The sequence below is a fragment of the Moschus berezovskii genome, chromosome 17 (assembly GCF_049115385.1).
Source record: "Moschus berezovskii isolate FMDL1 chromosome 17, NW_MosBer_1.0, whole genome shotgun sequence".
Taxonomy (NCBI): Eukaryota; Metazoa; Chordata; class Mammalia; order Artiodactyla; family Moschidae; genus Moschus; species Moschus berezovskii.
In genome coordinates, this window is record NC_142476.1 from 8,297,258 (window position 1) to 8,320,288 (window position 23,031).

The 23,031-nt window shown below is 37.5% G+C and overlaps 1 pseudogene; it reads right to left on the bottom strand.

Annotated features, from left to right (window-relative positions):
- Nucleotides 1-1,017: 1,017 nt before the first annotated feature.
- Nucleotides 1,018-22,690, bottom strand: LOC129551004 (chromobox protein homolog 1 pseudogene; annotated as a pseudogene).
- Between the last annotated feature and the right edge of the window lie 341 nt (nucleotides 22,691-23,031).

Sequence of the window (23,031 nt, forward strand, 5' to 3'; positions counted from 1 at the left end):
TAAAAAAATTGTTTTGTTTTAAAGTGAACCACTGGCCCAGTATGAAAATTAAATCTTCTCCTGAGACCGGGCTTTTGAAATCATTTGAACTTGTGCTGTCAGTGACTGAACCCTGCCACCAATGGTTTCAAAGTTCAAAAAATAGAGGCTCCAAGAGTTTTCCACCCTTTGAGCAATGGCCCTTGCTTTTCCCTACTTGCCTCCTTCCTATACCACTCTCTGCCCTTCACCAGTGGCTTGGATGGAGAAGCTGATATTTATAACTTCAAAATAGGAAAAGAAAGGGTCTTCTTGTCAATTTCATGAATTAGCACCTCTAAGACTGAATGATCTGCCTGTGTATACACTCCAATAAGACTTTTCCTCCTCAACCAGTTTACATCCCCCAAATGGCAGCTTTGGTAGTTCCTTAGTCCTTTGTTGGGAACAGCATTAAGCTCAGGCAGGGGATACCTTGGCTTCTAAGTTCCAGGCATTCACAGCTTTTAAACAGTCTCTCACAGTCCTCATTTAGGTTGACAATGACATTTTTTGAAAGGATACAATATTATGGACACAGAACCCAATCATCATTAGTTGTTCTTTCCTTTGTTTCACCGTTTCCCCAAATTTTGACAAAAATGATCCTAACCCATCTCCCTTCTTTCCCACCCCATCCCACCCACCCCAAATAATACACCAGTAATAGACAAAAGATACACACATGCCACGCTGTAAAAATGCAGAGTTAACACTATCGGGAAGAAGGCTGTGTGGGTTGTGGAGATGCTCTTTGAAGATATACAGTTGCCTCTTGCTCTCCCATATCCCATTCTGCATTTTGTCCTTCATAGGAGGCCCTTTGCTTTATTTTTTAAGCAAAGTTCAGAACAGGTTGCCTTGAAACACTGATGCTCCTTCCCCTCCACCGAGATGGGTGTGCAAACTATACAGCATGGAATGGCTTTAAAGCACTTGGGTTGCTGTAGGGCACAGAAACTATACTGGCTCTTCAAAGGACATCTGCTCAAGCCACCTTTATGGTGTCAAGAAGTAGAACTCCTTCTTTCCCCACTTGAAATCCACAGTCCGATGTGACAGGGGCTGGTATTCAAGAGAATTAATTCTTGTCAGTTTTTTGTCATCATCCTCTGAGGGGTAAGAATGCCATGTCAGCCTTTCCTCATAGAAGGGTATGACAACCTGTGGGCACTTGACATTGGCTCCCTTGGCAGGAACCAGGTCAGCCTCATTAGAGTTCATTTCATCGGGAACATGAATTCTCCACTGGAGTCTGTATCTCCAGTAATCCACTCTGGTTCCAAACCCAGGGCAAAGCCCCTTGGCTTTTCTAACTCTTTTTTATTTTTATTTTTTAAATCTTCTTTGGTTTGCTCTCCTCCCCCTTATCTTCTGAATCAGAATCAGTTTTGTGCTTGCCTCCCTCTGATTTATCTGTCTCGTGTGCTGTTTTCTGTGACTGCAGAAACTCAGCAATGAGGTCAGGGAAATCCGGGTTCTCTTCTGACTCCCAGTGTGTTATCCTCATCTGAGAACCCCTTCCACTTTAGGAGATACTCCACTTTGCCCTTTACCACTCGGCGGTCTAGAACTTTTTCCACTACATATTCTTTTTCCTCTTCTTCTAGCACCTCCTCCACTTTCTTCTTGCTTTTTTCTTTTCCCGGTAGTGCCCACCAGCTTTCTGGTATAAAGGATGACGCTGCTCTTTTCTTGCAGGTGTCAACCCTACACTGGTTTAAGGGTCCAGGCTGTCAATCAGTCCTCTTCCGAATTTACTATGTTTCCTCTCCAGCCCAATCCCCCAGCCGTCCACCCAACCCACGTAGCATTGTCTTGGTCTACTCAGACCAAACAGCGGCCCTCCTTCTCCCAGCAATCTTGATTCCAACTTCTAACTCTTCCAGTTTGGCATTTTGCATGATGTACTCTGCATATAAGTTAAATAAACAGGGTGATAGTACACAGCTTTGTTATACTCCTTTCCCAGGTTTGTACCAGTCAGTGTTCTATGTAAGGTTCTAACTGTTGCTTCTTGATCTGCATACAGGTTTCTCAGAAGACAGGTAAGATGGTCTAGCACTCCCATGTCTTTAAGAATTTTCCAGTTTGCTGTGATCCATAGTCAAAGGATTTTACATAGTCAATGTTGCTTTTGTTGCTTTTTCTATGATCCAATGGATGCTGGTAATTTGGTCTCTGATTCCTCTGCCTTTTCTAAACCCAATATGTACATCTGGAAGTTCTTGACTCAAGTTCTGCTGAAGCCTAGCTTGAAGGATTTTGAGCATAAACTTACCAGCATGTGAAGTGAGCACAATTGTTCATTAGTTTGAAAAATCTTTAGAACTGCCCTTCTCTGGAACTGGGATGAAAACTGACTTTTTCTGGTCCTGTGGGCACTGCTGGGTTTTTCAAATTTGCTGACATTCTGAGTGCAACACTTTAACAACATCATCTTTTAGGATTATATCTCAGTGGGAATTCCATCACTTCTACTAGCCTTATTCATAATAATGCTTCCTAAAGCACGCTTAAATTCACACTCCAGGATGTCTGCCTCTAGGTGAGTGATCATATCATTGTGTGTAGTCTTTAAGACCTTTTCTCTACAGTTCTTCTGTGTATTCTTGCACTTCTTCTTAATCTCTTCTGCCTCTTTTAGGTCCTTACCTTTTCTGTCCTTTATTATGCCTGTCCTTGAATGAAATGTTCCTTTGACATCTCCAATTTTCTTGAAGAGATCTCTAGTCTTTCCCATTCTATTGTTTTCCTATATTTCTTTGCATTGTTCATTGAAGAAAGCCTTAACCTTCCTTGCTCTTCTCTGGAACTCTGCATTCAGTTGGGTATATCTTTCCCTTTCTTCTTTGCTTTTCACTTCTCTTCTTTCTTAATCTATTTGTAAAGCCTCCTCAGGAAACCACTTGCCTTCCTGCGTTTCTTTTTCTTTGGGATGGTTTTGCACACTACCTCCTGTACAATGCTATGAATCTCTGCCCATAATTCTTCAGGCACTGTCTACCAGATCTAATCCCTTGAATCTATATGTCTCCTCTACTGTATAATCATAAGGGACTGGTTTACATCAAACCTGAATGACCTAGTGCTTTTCCCCACTTTCTTTGGTTAAGTCTGATTTTGCTATAAGTAGCTGATAATCTGAACCACAGTCTACTCCCAGTCTTGTTTTTTTCTGACTGTATAGAGCTTCTCCATCTTCAGCTGCAAAGAATGTAATCAATCTGATGTCAGTATTGACCAAACATCTGGTGATGTCTGTTTGTAGAGTTGTCTCTTGTGTTGTTGGAAGAGGGTGTTTGTTATGACCCACTCTGTTAGCTTTTCCCTGCTTCATTTTGTACTCTCAAGCCAGATTCACCTGTTACTCCAGGTATCTCTTGACTTCCTACTTTTGCATTCCAATCCCCTATGAAGAAAAGGATATTTATATATTTTGGTGTTAGTGGTTGGGGCATAGACTTGGATTACTGTGGTGTTGAATAGTTTGCCTTGGAAATGAACCGAGATCATTCTGTCGTTATTGAAATTGCACCCCAAAGTGTACATTTTGTAGTCTTGTTCATTATGAGTGCTACTCCATTTCTTCTATGGGTTTCTTGTCCACAGTAGTAGGCTTAATGGTCATCTGAATTAAATTCACCCATTAAGTTAAATTAAATTCCCACCCATTCACCCATTAGTTCACTGATTCCTAAGATATTGATGTTTTCTCTTGCCATCTCCTGCTTGACCACATTCAATTTGCCTTGATTCATGGACCTATCATTCCAGACATGGATAAATAATATATATTTGGACACCAAAATGAAGAAAATAGGTGAATACCTGTGTCGTTTGTGTATATAACACACATGAAATAAATTCCTAATGGAACAAAAAATTGGTTATTTATCTTCCAAATTATTAGAGCAACTAAAAGAGGTTCACTTATTTGCTTCAGGTAGGAAATAAGAAGAAAGAAAAGAGAATAGCATGGATAGTATCTGTATCTTTTGCCAGAAATAAGCCCCTTTTTCGTTTGGAGCAAATCTGGTTTTCATTGCTACATGCTTACCATTGACTGTTATAAAAGAGCATAATGAAGTGATGACAAAATCAAGGTAAAACATATCATTTAGTTCAGTATATTTGTATGGTTTAAAATCATTGTCAAAAAACAAAACTTTCCATATAGGATCAGAAAAGCATCACAAACCTTGTTGCATTTACAAGAAACTTGCCTAAAATAAAATGATATAGCAGTGTTAATACACAATATAACCAGAACATGCCAAAAAAAAAAAAAAAGTGGCAATTCTACTGTAAGAAAAAACAGATTTTAAGGAGAAAACTATCAGAGAGGTCTATCTACAAAAAGATTGTTTTATTTTGGAACTGGGTAGAATCCAAATGAAACCAAGAAATTAAGAAGCATAGTGAGCCATAAGAAATTAAAGATGAAATATTTCTTTCAATAATGAGAGGATAGAAAGAGACAAATAAGAAAAGCCAGATAAAATGCATGGAGTTCAGTCTAGTCCTTGAACTTCTTTCATACTGTAGCCTTTCACATTTGTCACAGAGGTATGTGTCCTGAGGAAGTTAATGGAATGTGTACAACATAGTTATTTTTTATCTTTGCCTCTAGCTATCAACTCATTGGCCCATCAGCTGCTGAATGTATTCTCTCAGGCAATACTGTCTTGGGATTTAGAGACACCAATTGTGCATATGAGTTGAAATCCCTAGTGCTTTTTATTCCATGCTCTATTCTAGAGTTTCCCTCTTGGATTACAAAGAATAAATTTCATTCCTTTTGGCAACAGTTCAGTTCAGTTCAGTCCAGTCGTTCAGCCATATCCGACTCTCTGCGACCCCATGAATCACAGCATGCCAGGCCTCCCTGTCCATCACCAACTCCTGGAGTTCACTCAAACTCACCTCCATCGAGGCGGTGATGCCATCCAGCCATCTCATTCTCTGTCGTCCCCTTCTCCTCCCGTCCCCAACCTTTCCCAGCATCAGACTCTTTTCCAGTGAGTCAACTCGTCGCATGAGGTGGCCAAAGTATTGCAGTTTCAGCTTTAGCATCAGTATCTTTCTGATATTTGAAGAAAACACTCGCATCCTTAATGGTGCTCACAATGTCCCTAGTATCTAGTTCCTCCTGTTCTTTTCCACATTCTGGGGTATCATTTATTTTAAACGAAGTCTTGAACTTATTTGCAACAGTCCCCAAATTCCTCTTTTGTTGGTTTAACACCTTCCAGTTTGAAACTTATTCTCTCTAGTGAAGGAAATGAATCCAATATCAGTGACACTCTCTTACCTCCTCTCTGTCAACTTTTAATCCCAAGTCATCTGTTCAAACCCCAGGCTCTCTCTGCTCTCTTATTTTTGTCTAAACAGTGACATGATATCTCTCCTATGAGCTGTTTGAAATATGAACTACTTACACTTTAAGACATATAAAGGAAGAAGCACTTTGCAAATTAACAAAGGGTATAAAAGAGGATATAAGCTTGGACTTGGTGATAATGTAAAGAAATCAACATTCTCTAACTCAACTGGCAGTAGCATGATTGGTGATGAATTTTCTAACAGACCAGGACAGAGTATATATCAAAAACCTTAACTGTATGCCTGCTGTTAATCCAGAAATTCTACAATCTATAACTTCAAGAAATCACCATGAGTTTTTACAAGGACTGATGTACAAATTTTACCTTCATTATTAATTTATGATACTGAAAAAGTAAACAGAATTGAAACACTGTGCACATTCTGAACAATGTCTCGAAATGATCTGCTAGAAGAAACAATGCACATGTTCTAATAAAAATTTAAAATATTGGTCTGTATCTCATGCCTTTGTTGGCTTTCTATGAGCTGTAGTTTCTGGGAAGTGAGCAGCTCTCATTCCTGTAACTCTTGTAATTTAGTCATTCGTGTGCCTCCTTCATGAGGATTCAGTACGGCTGTGGTGCTGTTATCCCTCTGATAGGAACTCTAACTCGGTGTAAAGCCCCAAAGGTCTGTTACTTATTTTTATTTTATATTGTACTATATTTCATTTACAGTGTTGTGTTTGTTTCAGGTGTATAACTAAGTGATACAGTCATATATATATATATATATATATATATATGAATTAACAAAAGCAGTTCCCACTTTTGATAGGGTGCTCATGGTTTATAACACAAATGGCATTGTTTTGAGAGAGGGATAACTTAGGTATGGCGTTGGTTTTTTTTTTTTTTCTTTTTGCAACTTGAGGCAGTTTTAAAACAACTTAATGTAGCTTTTTACAACTGTGTATTCTATAGTATTTTTTCATTTGGCGAAATTTTAACTGTTAATGTTTTTGGCATTGTGCTTTGTACCATTTATTAAATAAAAATTTTTTAAAAATTAAAATATATATGTATGGCTGTGTCCCTCCACTATTCATCTGAAACCGTCACAACTGGAAATATCATTGACAAGAATGTGTCTAGCAAAAGCAAAGGTAAATAAGCACTGAAATTTATTGACTAACTCAATAAGTTCCTACTGAATATTTCCCATCTGTCAGCCTGTTTTGGGGTATAGACAATATGTCATGGAACAAAACAGCTGTGAGTCCTCAGTCTCATGGAGCCTGAGCCTAAGCCCTACCTTCTTCTTAGAATAAACTAATGACTAGAAATCTGATGAGTAAATAAGTCTGTACAGCCAGAGCTCTCTTTGAATGCAGAACCCAGGAAAACCACAGGAAAGAATATATTCTAAGAAAAAAGTGAAAGAAGGTAAACTGTATATTGTCACCTTGCTTATTTAACTTACATGCAGAGTACATCATGAGGAATGCTGGGCTGGAAGAAGCACAAGCTGGAATCAAGATTGCCAGGAGAAATAACAATAACCTCAGATATGCAGATGACACCATCCTTGTGGCAGAAAGTGAAGAGGAACTCAAAAGCCTCTTGATGAAAGTGAAAGAGGAGAGTGAAAAGGTTGGCTTGAAGCTCAACATTCAGAAAACAAAGATCATGGCATCTAGTCCCATCACTTCATGGGAAATAGATGGAAAAACAGTGGAAACAGTGTCAGACTTTATTTTTTTGGGCTCCAAAATCACTGCAGATGCTGATTGCAGCCATGAAATTAAAAGACGCTTACTCCTTGGAAGGAAAGTTATGACCAACCTTGATAGTATATTAAAAAGCAGAGACGTTACTTTGCCAACCAAGGTCCATCTAGTCAAGGCTTTGGTTTTTCCAGTAGTCATGTATGGATGTGAGAGTTGGACTGTGAAGAAAGCTGATCGCCGAAGAATTGATGCTTTTGAACTGTGGTCCTGGAGAAGACTCTTGAGAGTCCCTTGGACTGCAAGGAGATCCAACCAGTGCATTCTAAAGGAGATCAACCCTGGGTGTTCATTGGAAGGACTGATGCTAAAGCTGAAACTGCAATACTTTGGCCACCTCATGTGAAGAGTTGACTCACTGGAAAAGACTCTGATGCTGGGAAGGATTGAGGGCGGGAGGAGAAGGAGACGACAGAGAATGAGATGGCTGGATGGCATCACTGACTCTATCGACATGAGTTTGAGTGAACTCCGGGAGTTAGTGATGGACAGAGAGGCCTGGCGTGCTGTGATTCATGGGGTTGCAAAGAGTCGGACATGACTGAGCGACTGAACTGAACTGAACTGAAGATTCATCCCCGCACACCAGCCCCGAGCATCCTATATCATATATCGAACCTGGCCTGGCAATTCATTTCACATATGATAATATACATGTTTCAATGCCATTCTCTCAAATCACCCCACCCTCGTCTTCTCCCACAGAGTCCAAAAGACTGTTCTATACATCTGTGTCTCTTTTGCTATCTTACATACCAGGTTATCATTACCATCTTTCTAAACTCCATATATATGCGTTAGTATACAGTATTGGTGTTTTTCTTTCTGGCTTACTTCACCCTGTATAATAGGCTCCAGTTTCATCCACATCATTAGAACTGATTCAAATGTTCTATTTTTAATTGCTGAGTATTACTCCATTGTGTATATGTACCACAGCTTTCTTATCCATTCATCTGCTGATGGACATCTAAGTTGCTTCCATGGCCTGGCTATTGTAAACAGAGCTGCGATGAACACTGGGGTACACGTGTCTCTTTCAATTCTAGTTTCCTCAGTATGTATGCCCAGCACTAAGATTGCTGGGTCATATGGCAGTTCTATTTCCAGTTTTTTAAGGAATCTCCACACTGTTCTCCATAGTGGCTGTACTAGTTTGTATTCCCACCAACAGTGTAAGAGGGTTCCCTTTTCTCCACACCCTCTCCAGCATTTATTGCTTGTAGACTTTTGAATAGCAACCATTCTGACTGGTGTGAAATGGTACCTCACTGTGGTTTTGATTTGCATTTCTCTGATGATCAGTGATGTTGAGCATCTTTTCATGTGTTTGTTAGCCATCTGTATGTCTTCTTTGGAGAAATGTCTGTTTAGTGCTTTGGCTTATTTTTTGACTGGGTCATTTATTTTTCTGGAATTGAACTGCAGGAGTTGCTTGTATATTTTTGAGGTTAATTCTGTGTTAGTTGCTTCATTTGCTATTATTTTCTCCCCTTCTGAAGGCTATCTTTTCACCTTGCTTATATATTCCTTTGTTGTACAGAAGCTTTTAATTTTAATTAGGTCCCATTTGTTTATTTATGCTTTTATTTCCAATATTCTAGGAAGTGGGTCATAGAGGATCCTGCTGCGATTTATGTAAGAGAGTGTTTTGCCTATGTTCTCCTCTAGGAGTTTTATAGTTTCAGTCTTACGTTTAGATCTTTAATTCATTTTGAGTTTATTTTTGTGTATGGTGTTAGAAAGTATTTTAGTTTCATTCTTTCACAAGTGGTTGATTAGTTTTCCCCGCATCACTTGTTAAAGAGATTGTCCTTTCTCCATTGAATATTCTTGCCTCCTTTGTCAAAGATAAGGTGTCCATAGTTGCGTGGATTTATCTCTGGGCTTTCTATTTTGTTCCATTGATCTTTATTTCTGTCTTTGTGCCAGTACCATACTGTCTTGATGACTGTGGCTTTGTTGTAGAGCCTGAAGTCCGGCAGGTTTTTTCCTCCAGTTTCATTCTTCTTTCTCAAGATTGCTTTGGCTATTCGAGGGTTTGTTTTTTTTTTTTTATTTCCATACAAATTGTGAAATTATTTGTTCTAGTTCTGTGAAAATACCCTGGTGGGCTTCCGTCTATGGGGTCACACAGAGTCGAACACGACTGAAGTGACTTAGCAGCAGCAGCAGCAGCTCGATAGGGATTGCATTGAATCTATAGATTGCTTTGGGAACTACACTCATTTTCACTATATTGATTCTTCCGATCCATGAACATGGTCTGTTTCTCCATCTACGTGTCCTCTTTGATTTCTTTCACCAGTGTTTTATAGTATTCTATATATAGGTCTTTTGTTTCTTTAGCTAGATATATTCCTAAGTATTTTATTCTTTTCATTGCAATGGTGAATGGAATTGTTTCCTTAATTTCTCTTTCTATTTTCACATTATTAGTGTATAGGAATGCAAGGGATTTCTGTGTGTTGATTTTATATCCTGCAACTTTACTATATTCATTGATTAGCTCTAGTAATTTTCTGGTAGAGTCTTTAGGGTTTTCTATGTAGAGGATCATGTCATCTGCAAACAGTGAGTGTTTTACTCCTTCTTTTTCAATTTGGATTCCTTTTATTTCTTTTTCTGCTTTGATTGCTGTGGTTAAAACTTCCAAAAGTATGTTGAATAGTAGTGGTGAGAGTGGGCACCCTTGTCTTGTTCCTGACTTTAGGGGAAATACTTTCAATTTTTCACCATTGAGGATAATGTTTGCTGTGGGTTTGTCATATATAGCTTTTATTATGTTGAGGTATGTTCCCTTCTATTCCTGCTTTCTGGAAGTTTTTTATCATAAATGGATGCTGAATTTTTTCAAAGGCTTTCTCTGCATCTATTGAGATAATCATATGGTTTTTATTTTTCAATGTGTTAATGTGGTGTATTACATTGATTTATTTGTGGATCTTGAAGAATCCTTGCATCCCTGGGATAAAGCCCACTTGGTCATGATGTGTGATCTTTTTAATATGTTGTTGGATTCTGATTGCTAGAATTTTGTTAAGGATTTTTGCATCAATGTTCATCAGTGATATTGGCCTGTAGTTCTCTTTTTGTGTGGCATCTTTGCCAGGTTTTGGGATTAGGGTGATGGTGGCCTCATAGAATGAGTTTGGAAGTTTCCCTTCCTCAGCAATTTTCTGGAAGAGTTTGAGTAGGATAGGTGTTAGCTCTTCCCTAAATTTTTGGTAGAATTCAGCTATGAAGCCATCTGGACCTGGGCTTTTGTTTGCTGGAAGATTTCTGATTACAGTTTCAATTTCCTTGCTGTGATGGATGTGTTAAGATTTTCTATTTCTTCCTGGTTCAGTTTTGGAAAGTTGTACTTTTCTAAGAATTTGTCCATTTCTTCCAAGTAGTCCATTTTATTGGCATATAATTGCTGATAGTAGTCTCTTATGATCCTTTGTATTTCTGTGTTGTCTGTTGTGATCTCTCCATTTTCATTTCTAATTTTATTGATTTGATTTTTCTCCCTTTGTTTCTTGATGAGTCTGGCTAATGGTTTGTCAATTTTATTTTTTCTCTCAAAGAACCAGCTTTTGGCTTGTTGATTTTTGCTATGGTCCCTTTTGTTTCTTTTGCATTTTTTCTGCCCTAATTTTTAAGATTTCTTTCCTTCTACTAACCCTGGGATTCTTCATTTCTTCCTTTTCTAGTTGCTGTAGGTGTAGAGTTAGGTTATTTGACTTTTTTCTTGTTTCTTGAGGTAAACTTGTATTGCTATGAACCTTCCCCTTAGCACTGCCTTTACAGTGTCCCACAGGTTTTGGGTTGTATTTTCATTTTCATTCATTTCTATGTATATTTTAATTTCTTTTTTGATTTCTTCTGTGATTTGTTGGTTATTCAGCAGCGTGTTGTTCAGCCTCCATATGTTTGAATTTTTAATAGTTTTTCTCCTCTAATTGAGATCTAATCTTACTGCATTGTGGTCAGAATATATACTTGGAATGGTTTTAAAATTTATGAAATTTGTGACATTTCTACATATTATCAACAATTGCATTATTCTTATTTAGAATCTTCCTATTTTGTTAAGTAATTTATAAAATTCAAAACTGGAATTTAAAAATTATATTCTTTCTAAAATAGAACATTCACAGTATCTAAAAGTCAATGGTTATTATCTAATCATGGGTTTGGGTAGACTCCAGCAGTTGGTGACGGCAGGGAGGCCTGGTGTGCCTGGTTCATGAGGTCACAAAGAGTCGGACACGACTGAGCAACTGAACTTAACTGATTACCTAATCATAAAGTTTCTGTTGTTTAGCCTCTAAGTTGTGTCTAACTCTTTGTGACTCCATGGACTGTAGTCTGTCAGGTTCCTCTGCCCATGCAATTTCCCAGGCAAGGATACTGGAGTGGGTTCTCATTTTCTTCTCCAGGGGATTCCCCTGACCCAAGGATCAAACCTGAGTCTCCTGCATTGGCAGGTGGATTCGTTACTAAAGAGCCACCAGGGAAGCCCAATCATAAAGCTAGATGTAAGTTAATGACTTTTTAAAAGTAATGCTACAAAAAATAACTCAGTAAATTTGTTTTTGTTTTAATGTTGAGTTTTGTAACTTAGTTGAAAAGATCACTCTTGATGAGAACCTTTGGGATTCCTTTCCTAAAATGTTATTCCAACTTCCACATGGCAATACTTCTATTGGTATGTGTTTTTCTTTATATATTTTGTGCTTATCTTTAGAAAATATTTATTTATTTATTTTTGGCTGTGCTAGGTCTTCATCGCTGTGCACAGACTTTCTCTAGTTGCAGCGAGTGGGGCTAGTTGTGATTCTCAGGCTTCTGATTGCAATGCTTATTTTGTTGGGTAACATGGACTCTTGGCCGGCGGGCAACATTTGGCTCAGTAGTTGTGGCACATGGGATTAGTTGCTTCGCAGCATGTGGAATCTTTCAGGACCGGGGACCCAACCCAGGTTTCCTGCAGTGGCAGGAGGACTCTAATTCATTGGTCCTCCAGGTAAGTCTTTTATGCTGATCTTATATAAAATTCTTATTTTGTTGTAATGTATTTATTCTTATTTATTGCAATTGTGACAAAAACAAGAAAAGATCTTGGCTGTAGGGTATTTTCCAACTGTTGTCTTCACATAAAGACAGTGCCTGTAAGAAAGCCATGATGATCTGAAAAGCTTCCCCTTATGCTTAGAATAAATTTCAAATTTTATAATATCAATTTCTTGCCTACATGTCCAATGTCATCCATCTGCCCCTGGAATCCATTCAGAATTTTAAAAAGAGGTCAATTTCTTTGCTGCCTCAACTGCTGCACATACTCCTGTCTCTATGTTGATGAATGGTTTTCACCCTTTCTTTCATAGATATCTTCCTACATGAACTAGAGCCTCAGCCCCTCCTATTTTGAAGTGCTTGGATATTTTTGTTCTTCAAATACATTTGTTTGAAAAATATAGAAGTATTGTTACCTTTCAATTCATTACTTAACTTAATTCATTCTTTGTTTTGTTTTTCATACTAGACTGATAATTCTTGAAAGGCAGAATTCTGGCTTGTGTCTTTCACCATTTTCTCTTGGTCTAGTTAGTTAGTTAGTTTGTTTGTTAGTTCAGTCACTAAGTTGTATCTGACTCTTTGCAACCCTATGGACTGAAGTATGCCAGTCTTCCCTATCCATCATCATCTGCCAGAGCTTACTCAAACTCGAGTCCATTGAGTCAGTGATACCATCCAACCATTTCATCCTCTGTCATTCCCTTCTCCTCCTGCCTTCCATCTTTCCCAGCACCAGGGTTTTTTCAAGTGAGTCAGTTCTTAGCATCAGGTGGCCAAAGTATTAGATTTTCAGCTTCAGCCCAGTCCTTCCAATGAATATTCAGGAATGATTTCCTTTAGGATGGACTGACTGGATCTCCTTGCAGTCCAAGGGACTCTCAAGAGTCTTCTCCAACACCACAGTTCAAAAGCATCAATTCTTCAGCCCTCAGCTTTCTTTATAGTCCAACTGTCATATCCATACATGACTACTAGAAAAACTATAGCTTTGACTAGATGAACCTTTGTTGGAAAAGTAATATCTCTGCTTTATAATATGCTGTCTAGGTTGGTCATAACTTTTCTTTCAAGGAGCAAGCGTCTTTTAATTTCAAGGCTGCAGTCACCATCCACAGTGATTTTGGAGCCCCCCCAAATAAAGTCTGTCACTGTTTCCACTTTTTTCCCATCTATTTGCCATGAAGTGATGGGACCAGATGCCATGATGTTAGTTTTCTGAATGTTGAGTTTTAAGCCAACTTTTCCACTCTCGTCTTTTACTTTCATCAAGAGGCTCATTAGTTTTTCTTTGCTTTCTGCCATAAGAGTGGTGTCATCTGTATATTCTGAGGTTATTAATATTTCTCTTGGAGATCTTGATTCCAGCTTGTGCTTCATCCAGCCCAGTGTTTCTCATGATGTACTCTGCATATAAATTAAATAAGCAGGGTGACAATGTACAACCTTGACGTACTGCTTTCCTTATTTGGAACCAGTCCATTGTTCCATGTCCGGTTCTAACTGTTGCTTCTTGACCTGCATACAGACTTCTCAGGAGACAGGTCAGGTGGTCTGGCATTCCCATTTTTCCAGTTTGCTATGATCCACACGGTCAAAGGCCTTCACATAGTCAATAAAGCAAAAGTATATGTTTTTCTGGAACTCTCTCCTTTTTTCGATGATCCAACAGATGTTAGCAATTTGATCTCTGGTTCCTCTGCCTTTTCTAAATCCAGGTTGAACATCTGGAAGTTCATGGTTCACGTACTGTTGAAGCCTGGCTTGGAGAATTTTGAGCATTACTTTGCTAGCATGTGAGTAGCAATAGTTTGAGCATTATTTGACATTGTCTTTCTTTTAGATTGGAATAAAAATTGAACTTTTCCACATATGAGGTGTTTGTTGACAGCCTGAAAAGTGAAATTTACCTGGGCCTTAATACTGTTGAATAAGCCTATCTCATTTCTGTAATAAGCTCACCCTGTGTGTCTGTCTGAAATCTCTACTTTCAGGCTTTTCTTCTCTGCCTAGAGTTCCTTCTCCTTTTTCCCCCATGCACCACTCAGTCTCATGTGAGCTTGTTTCCTTCCTCAAAGGAAAGCAGAAACCATCCACACCTGCTTCTTTTCAGCATTATATTTACATACCCATTTTCCTTCCTTCCTGCTGACAGAAAGCTGTAAGTAGAGTAGTTGTCACCAAAGCCCAGAACTTTCTCAGCCCCGCTGATTCCTCTCCCACCTCCTTCTCAGGGAGCCAGTGTTCTGTCTCTGCCCTCTTCCCTTTCTAGCTCACCCTCTTCAGCGTTCAATACGCTCTCCTCTTTCCCATTAAAATGATCCTTCATTCAGTGCATAATTCTCCAGGCAATATCTCCTGAACCTCCTGTCCTCTGCCACAACCAAACCTTTGAAATAGTTATGTCTGCATGCTATATTAAATCATTTTCTCAGCAAGTGCAATGTAGGTTTTGCTGTATTTACTCCATCCAAAACCATCTCTGTTACATTTATTGTTGGCCTCTATATAACCAAATTCATCACATTTTTACAGTCTTCTAATGGCTGGATGGCATCACCGGCTCAATGGACATGAGTCTGAGTGAACTCCGGGAGTTGGTCATGGACAGGGAAGCCTGGCGTGCTGTGATTCGTGGGGTCGCAAAGAGTCGGACACGACTGAGCGACTGCACTGAACTGGACATATCAACTGAATTAGAAATATTTACCACTGTTCACTTTTCTAATGATGTAATTGTGTTACAATTTCCTTAAATTAAGTGTATGACGTGAGTGTGTGTGCTAAGTCGCTTCAGTCGTGTCTGACTCCATGAACTGTAGCCCACCAGGCTCTTCTATCCATGGGATTCTCCGGCCAAGAATACTGTGGTGGGTTGCCACGCCCTCATCCAGTGGATCTTCCAGACCCAGGGTTGAAACGCTGATCTCTTTATGTCTCCTGCTTTTGCAGGCAGGACTTTGCCAATAGCGCCACCTGGGAATCCTAGTTGTATGACAAACATTGCCAAAAGAATTTTACATGAATAATTTAATAACTAAAAAATCTTTTGAAATATTAGAGCTTTTGTAATATGAAATCATTTTATAGATTAGGAAGAATGAACAAGCTTAAAATAAGCTTGGTTGTTACCCTAAGATTCATACTTAGCAAGAGTCATTCCAGCCTGTTTCCTCAAGAACCAGTGTTAATCAATCTACTGTACTTTGTCTTTCTTAAATCATTTTCTTCTCTGCACATTTATGAAACATTGACTTTGACATGTCTCCCCTAAATTCTCTGGGTCCTCCATTTTTCTGTGTACTTTGCACCTATTCCTATTCTGTCGGACACCTCAGTCTTGGAATGCTTCAGGGCTCAGTCTTGAGCTCTCTCTCTTTTTTTTTTAGTTATTTACTCAAAACTTTATTTATATCTTCCAATAATATTTTATAGATTGTTTTCTCTTTAGATATTATGTACTTCTTTTTTTTAATTGGAGGCAAATTACTTTACATTAATATATTGGTTGGTTTTCCCATACATTGACACAAATCCACCCCGGGTGTACATGTGTTCCCCCTCTTGAACTCCCCTCCCACCTCCCTCTTCCCCATATCCTCCCTCCAGGTCATCCCCGTGCACCAGTCCCAAGCATCCTGTGTCATGCATCGAACCTGGACTGGTGATTCATTTCACATATGATAATATACATACTACAATGCCATTCTCCCCAATCATCCCACCTTCACCCTCTCCCACAGAGTCCCAAAGACTGTTCTATACACCTATGTCTCTTTTGCAGTCTCGTATACAGGGTTATCATTATAGTCTTTCTAAATTCCATATATATGGGTTAGTATACTGTATTGATGTTTTTCTTTCAGGCTGACTTCACTCTGTATAATAGACTCCAATTTCATCCACCTCATTAGAACTGATTCAAATGCATTCTTTTTGATGGCTGAAAAATACTCCATTGTGTATATGCACCAAAGCTTTCTTATCCATTCATCTGCAGAGCTCTCTTATATTTTCATTCTACTTTCTTTTCCAACTCGATGTCACCTTTTACAGAGTGATAATCTCCCATGCATATATCCTGAGTAGACTCATGTATTAACACTGTAGTTGGCATACCCAATGTTTATAGTCCATAGGCAGCCCAACCACAAGGTATTCAAGTCAAAGTTGTGGTGCGTTTCCCAAAGTCTTCTCTGTCCTGCCCAATTACCAAGTTATTTCCACTTACTTTCTTGCTTATTAAAAATGGTAAACAAATATGTAAATACCTTCACCTTTTAGTCTCTCTGACACTCAGTGTTTAGCAACATTATCTATGCTTTATACCAGGGAAATACATACCAAATCTATCACCTCTCTGCATCTCTTCAGTCATGACCCTATCTAATCCTCACTCTTTCTCACCCTACATGAGTCTTCTCTTGTCCATCATAAGTATAGCACAGAAAAACTTTCAAAAACCCAAATAAAATTATATCACTCCTTTCCTTAAAATTCCTTATGGATTTTCATCAATTATAAAATCAATCCAAATGTTAATATGCCTTGAAATAACCCAGATAATCTTTCCTTTGCCTCCTATTAGCCTCAGGTCATAAAATTCTCCCGCATCTTGAGTAGAATCCATTCACCTTGACATTTTCCAAATATTGGTCTGTTGCCAAAGCTCTGCACAAAACTCTCCCTTTGCCTTGGGATGCTCATCATTGACTCAACTTCCCAGAGGCTGAAACTCTGTTTCTAGCTGATTGACAAACATAAAAGAGATTCATGTCATTGTCCTCAGTTCTTGTCCAAGTTGGAAAATGAAGAGTTACTTTCAGGACTTTCAGAAATTAACACTCAAAGTAGGAGGTATAAGCAGAAACTCAGGAGCAAAATAGTTGAAAATGTTGTAAGACACTATCATTCTGGTAATGAGTAAGTTTTGGATTTCAAAACATCCCCTCCCTCCAGTTTACATCAAATTAGAAGAAAAAACCTTAATTTTAATAATCATTCCTTAAAAATGACTTTAGACCAGTCAAATTTATTAAAAAATAAAATATTTCTGACAATTAATGTTAATCCTGTTCATCTTGAAGAAAAGAACATCTGAAAAAGAGCACTTAACATAAGATGCACGTTTATCAGGCCAGCTATCCTTACCACACACTATGGAGCCTGCGGTGCCTCCATCTCAGTTCTCATACTCATCCAGGCATTAGTAATTCAACCTGTCATTCAGCCTGAACCACATGCCATCCCTCTTGGCTCAGTTCAGTTCAGTCACTCATTCTTGTCCAACTCTTTGTGGGCCCATGGACTACAGCATGCCAGACTTCCCTGTCCATCACCAACTCCTGGAGCTCACTCAAACTCATGTCCGTTGAATTGGTGATGCCATCCAACCATCTCATCCTCTGTTCCGTTCTCCTCCTGCCTTCCATATTTCCCAGCATCAGGGTCTATTCCAACGAGTCAGTTCTTCACATCAGGTGGCCAAATTATTGGAGTTTCAGCTTCAGCATCAGTCCTTCCAATGAATATTCAGTACTGATTTCCTTTAGAATTGACTGCTTTGATCTCCTTGCAGTCCAAGGAATTCTCAAGGATCTTCTCCAACACCACTTTTCTTAGCTCTGGAATTCTCAAATACTGGCCTGTCACTGGACTCTAAGGGATAATGGGATCAAAAATTCATTTCTAATATTAATTAGTTGGCAGTCTGACTGAGTCCCACCTCAAAGGGAAAGGGACTTTCCAATTAGTATGTTTTAAGGATAAAAAAAATCCAAGAATACCAGTTATAGATCACTGTTCTGAAATAGTTATGCAAAATAAAAAACATTTTCTCAATACTTAATGTCTCTGAAATATTTATTTTTTGAACACTTTTCTCAGTTTAATTATACTTATGCATTTTCCCATGCTAGTAATAAAATAAGCCATTACAGATGTTTTATGTTGCTTTATAGCCGTATTTTCTGAATTAATATGCAAAACTTAGCAGCTGTAACATATACTCCAAAGAAAACTTAATTGGGAAAAAGAATAATTTTCAACAAGGCAAGAAAGTTTTTAAAGATTAAATAAAATTCTACTGTAAAACACACTAATTTTTAAAGTTCATATGCCGAGTTTGCTTTCCCAAATATGTTTCTAATGTTTGTATAGTTTTTTATTCTTATCAAGATCAAATGCAGAGATAGTTCTATTGTTTATAACTAGTTACAAGAAAGTAAAATGTTAAAGAATGGTCTTAATTTTCAGTAATAGTGTAATAGAGTGATGTTAACAAAGATTTAAATAATTTATTTCAAATTTCATAATGTATCACATAGCCATCTAGCCTAAAACTTTAAGAAATTAAAGCAAAACTATATTATTTAAAAAATAATAATAGACATAGGTATATAGAACAGTCTTTGGGACTCTGTGGGAGAGGGTGAAGGAGGGATGATTTGGGAGAATGGCATTGTAGCATGTATATCATCATATGTGAAATGAATCACCACTCCAGGTTTGACGCATGATACAGGATGCTTGGGGCTGGTGCATGGGGATGACCTGGAGGGAGGATATGGGGAAGACGGAGGTGGGAGGGGAGTTCAAGAGGGGGAACACATGTACACCCGGGGCGGATTTGTGTCAATGTATGGCAAAACCAACCAATATATTAATGTAAGGTAATTTGCCTCCAATAAAATAAATAATAATAATAATAATAGACACCTCCTCTCTTCTATAAAAGAGGGTTAGAATGAATTGGTCACAAATTAGTATAAAATGAGTTTGATATGGGGTAAAAGTGCCCCAACTTCAAAAATACCACTGTGTGACTTTGAGATGAATAAGATAAACTCAGCAAATTGTTCTTAGAAAATCTTCATAAACATCTGTGTGGCGGTACAGGAAAACCTTTCAGCGCAGCAGAATTTGGTCCACTCTAGAAGAGTTTCTCTGTCTCCATTAACTAGATGTTTATGAAGACTTCATGAGAGAGAATTTTTCACAAGTGTATCTATCCTAGAGTTTCAAACATATAAATCATACGTCATATTATTTGAAGATTATGCACTATGGACTCATGCCCTTTGTTTAAAAACGTAACTTTTAGGCTTAGGAGGAAAGACTCTGACATAAAAGTCTCCTAAGATAGAAGCAGATACAATTACCTTAAAGGTCTCAGCTGGAAATAAATGAGTTTATACCAGAAAACAGGTAGTTAGTTTTTAATAACAAGATGTTTTAATGTGAAAAAGCCTTGAATTGAACGGTGTGATGATATTTTAACCTACTAGTAATTAATCTGGGAGGAGGAGACCAGCCTTTCTCTGTTCAGCTCATTGTGTTCTGATTATTTTGAAGACTATAGCCATCATAGCAGCAAACCCTTAAAGTTTTACCCTATAAGTAATTTTATTCACGACTTGTGTTATAATCATTTTCCAAAGAATTGAAAGTACATAGTCCTAAGGATCATAAAAATAATATGAAAGAAAAATTAACATAAATTTGGAAAAATAACACATCTTAAATTCACTTTATATTACTTATACAAGAATGCATTTTAAAACTCCTTATAAAAGTCAGTCATCTGAATTTTCAATAACTTTTCTTTACCTAGAAATTCTAATGCAAATATATTTGAATCCTAATTCAAATATAACATGTAACTTAATAGAAATGAAAACTATTACCACATGTTTGTTAAAAATTAAATATCAACATTCCATGCTATTTATCTTCAGTTTTTGTGATTAAAATATGTATAAATGATGCAGATATAATTGTCATGTGATTTCCATGAAGAGCTCTTTATGAAAGGAAGAATTACTTGGGTGTTTTTGCTCATAGAACTTATCCCTTGGCCTTATTTATCTTTTAACAATAGTATAAACCCACACGTACTGTTATGTCTCTCTCTTTGAAAGATTTATACATAGAAAATTAAAAAGATTTACTTATTGAGGCATGGTACTTATGTAAACCAACCTTATGCTACGCAAATCATGAAATCACAGGAATTTTGTGAAGAAGTCACAAAATACTGATCACAGCAATAAGAAAACTGTTGACCTACATGAGCTGGAAAGTATCCTCTATATACATAATATAGTCTTCCATGTTTTATTACTGGAAAATCACAGGATTTCACATGGAATAAAAATTAAAGTATGAATAATGGTTTACCTTACTAAACAATCAAATTAGAAATTGTTTCATCTATTAATATATTCTCTTATTAACTTAATTACTCATTGCATTAAGATTTCTAGGTAAAGAAAAGTTATTGAAAATTCAGATGACTGACTTTTATAAGGAGGTCCTTGTTAATGAAGATTAAATTATGTCTTGTTGGTTGTATTATGTAAAATTTGTATGTGGACTTTCTTGAAAGAAAACTATACAGATGTATTGAATGAATTCTCCATGGTCCTAGCCTTGGTTGACTAAATTGATATCCTAACAGATGAAAGTACAGATTTTATCCTACAGCTCATCTGCTTTCTTTTTCTTTCTTTCCCATTCTCCTCAGAAACCAGAATCCTGACGTCTATTTTCAGATCAAGTCAATTGTCAGAAGAAAACATTTGTTTGTTTGTTTTTATTTATTAAGATTTATTTATTTTAATTGGAGGCTAATTACTTTACAATATTGTATTGGTTTTGCCATACACTGACATGAATTCACCCCGGGTGTACATGTGTTCCCCATCTTCAACCCCTCTCCCAGTTCCCTCCTTATGTCATCCCTCTGGGGGGGATGTATCATGCAACGAACCTGGACTGGCGATTCGTTTCACATATGATAATACACACGTTTCAACGCCATTTTCCCAAATCATCCTACCATTTTTTTTAAAATAATATCATTCTATTAACTAGAAATTTGTAATAAATACAGAGAAGCACAACTTTCCATTGATCACATCACACAGAAAAATAACATCCTTGTTTATCCCTCAAACCAGACATTAAGATATATTTTACCTTCTTATCCAATCAGAGAAACAAACAATGAATAATTCTTAATATCCAAATGTTTGAGGTCAGGGGAACCATTTGAATGTTTATATCTAACTTTAATTGGATGCAGTTTTCACTATTTCTTATGAATATTTAAAATTAGGTGTAGTATAATTACATTTTACTGTTATTCTTACTGAATAATTTTCACATGTATGCTTGCTATATGAATTATAAACTTTGAATTTTTGCATATCTTAATCCCTTTCTTTAACAAAGACTGGTCAATGATACTTTCTCTGGTCCTATACTCTGTTTCTTTCATCACTGATAGATTTTCTACACTTTTTTGAAGCTTCCCCACATTTTTAAGTTTGAAAGGCTTATTTAGCCTCATTCCTTTTAAGTAACAGTCTAACTTTTTTTTTTTTTCAAATTAATTTTGAAGATTTAGAATATTTTCTCTTCATCCTTAGATTTTGCAAATTTTATCATATATGTCAAGATATGTGTATTTAACAATAATTCTATGTTGGGCAAGCTTGAGTCTTTATATTTGCAAGAATCAAGTCTTAATGAACTCAGTTAACTTTACCATGAAGATATAGAGAAGAGATTTGAATCCTGTTCTTCTAATTTCAGAACTAGTATGTTTTTCCACCTTATGATGTTTCATAGAATATAAATACAGTACAATAATCCACTGTGATTCATTTCCAAAAGGTGCAATAAATCTTTGTTTACAAAAAAAGGCACAGGGCTGGACTTTACCTGGGGGTATAGTGTGCTACTCCTGGGCCTAGTCTTTTCTGATTTAAAACTTTACTCAGTTATTTACATGAACCTTGCTATAAGGAACAATTTGCATTATTTTTAAAATAAGATACCATGCCTTTTTAGCTATTGCAGAAATGTGATATAGCCATCTATATTGGTGCCATGTTGTACTTTGGCCTAAAAACTCGTGAAAGACATTCAGCATTGCCTGAAACTCACTTATATGCTTGTAATTTACTTTTGTTTCCATTTCCCAAAGTCAGTGATGCACATTCTCCTCACTTTGCTCAAGGCACCTAACACAATTTTCCTTCAACAAGATAATAAGTCCTTGCATTCATAGCAAACAATTGAGACAGCCAGTAGTGAGTTCCCTAGATTTCTATCCTTCATTCTTTCAATTTTACCTGCATATGTGAGTGCTCAGGTACTCAGATGTGTCCAACTCAGTGTGACTCCATGGTCTATAGCCTTCCTGGTGCCTCAATCCATGGCATTTTTCGATCAAGAATACTGGAGTGGGTTGTCATTTCCTACTCCAAAGGATCTTCTCAAGACAGGGATTGAACCCAAATCTCTTGCGTCTCCTGCCATTGGCAGCTGGATTCTTTACCACTGACTCACCTGGGAAGGCCCTCCTTTGACTTTAGCTGCATCTATTCTGGACATAAGCTTTTCAAATGGCTCGTGATAATAAGGTATTTTTTGTTTTTGTTGTTTGTTTCGTTGTTCAAAGTCAAGATAGCATTTCAAGCCACTCATTTACCACAGATGTTGCACTACTATTTATTTCTCTCCTCTCTAACATTTGCTCAGCCACTCTGTCTTAAATGGACAGGCAGCTTTCTTCAATTCTAAACTCTTTCTCTCTACCCTTTGTCCCAGTTTAGGCAATTGTTGTAGCATTCCCAGCTAACCCTAGTAACGCTGTCACTGCACTGTCTGAGGCACCCACCTGGGATGTAGTACTTGTGTGGAGCCCCCACAGACATCCTGACAGGAGTCAGTGCTGTGGTTGTCAGGCCTGTGGTTCTTATTACGCTTGTAAGAAGCACCATGGAGACAAACATCAGGAAACTCTGAAGAACAAGATTTATTACTCA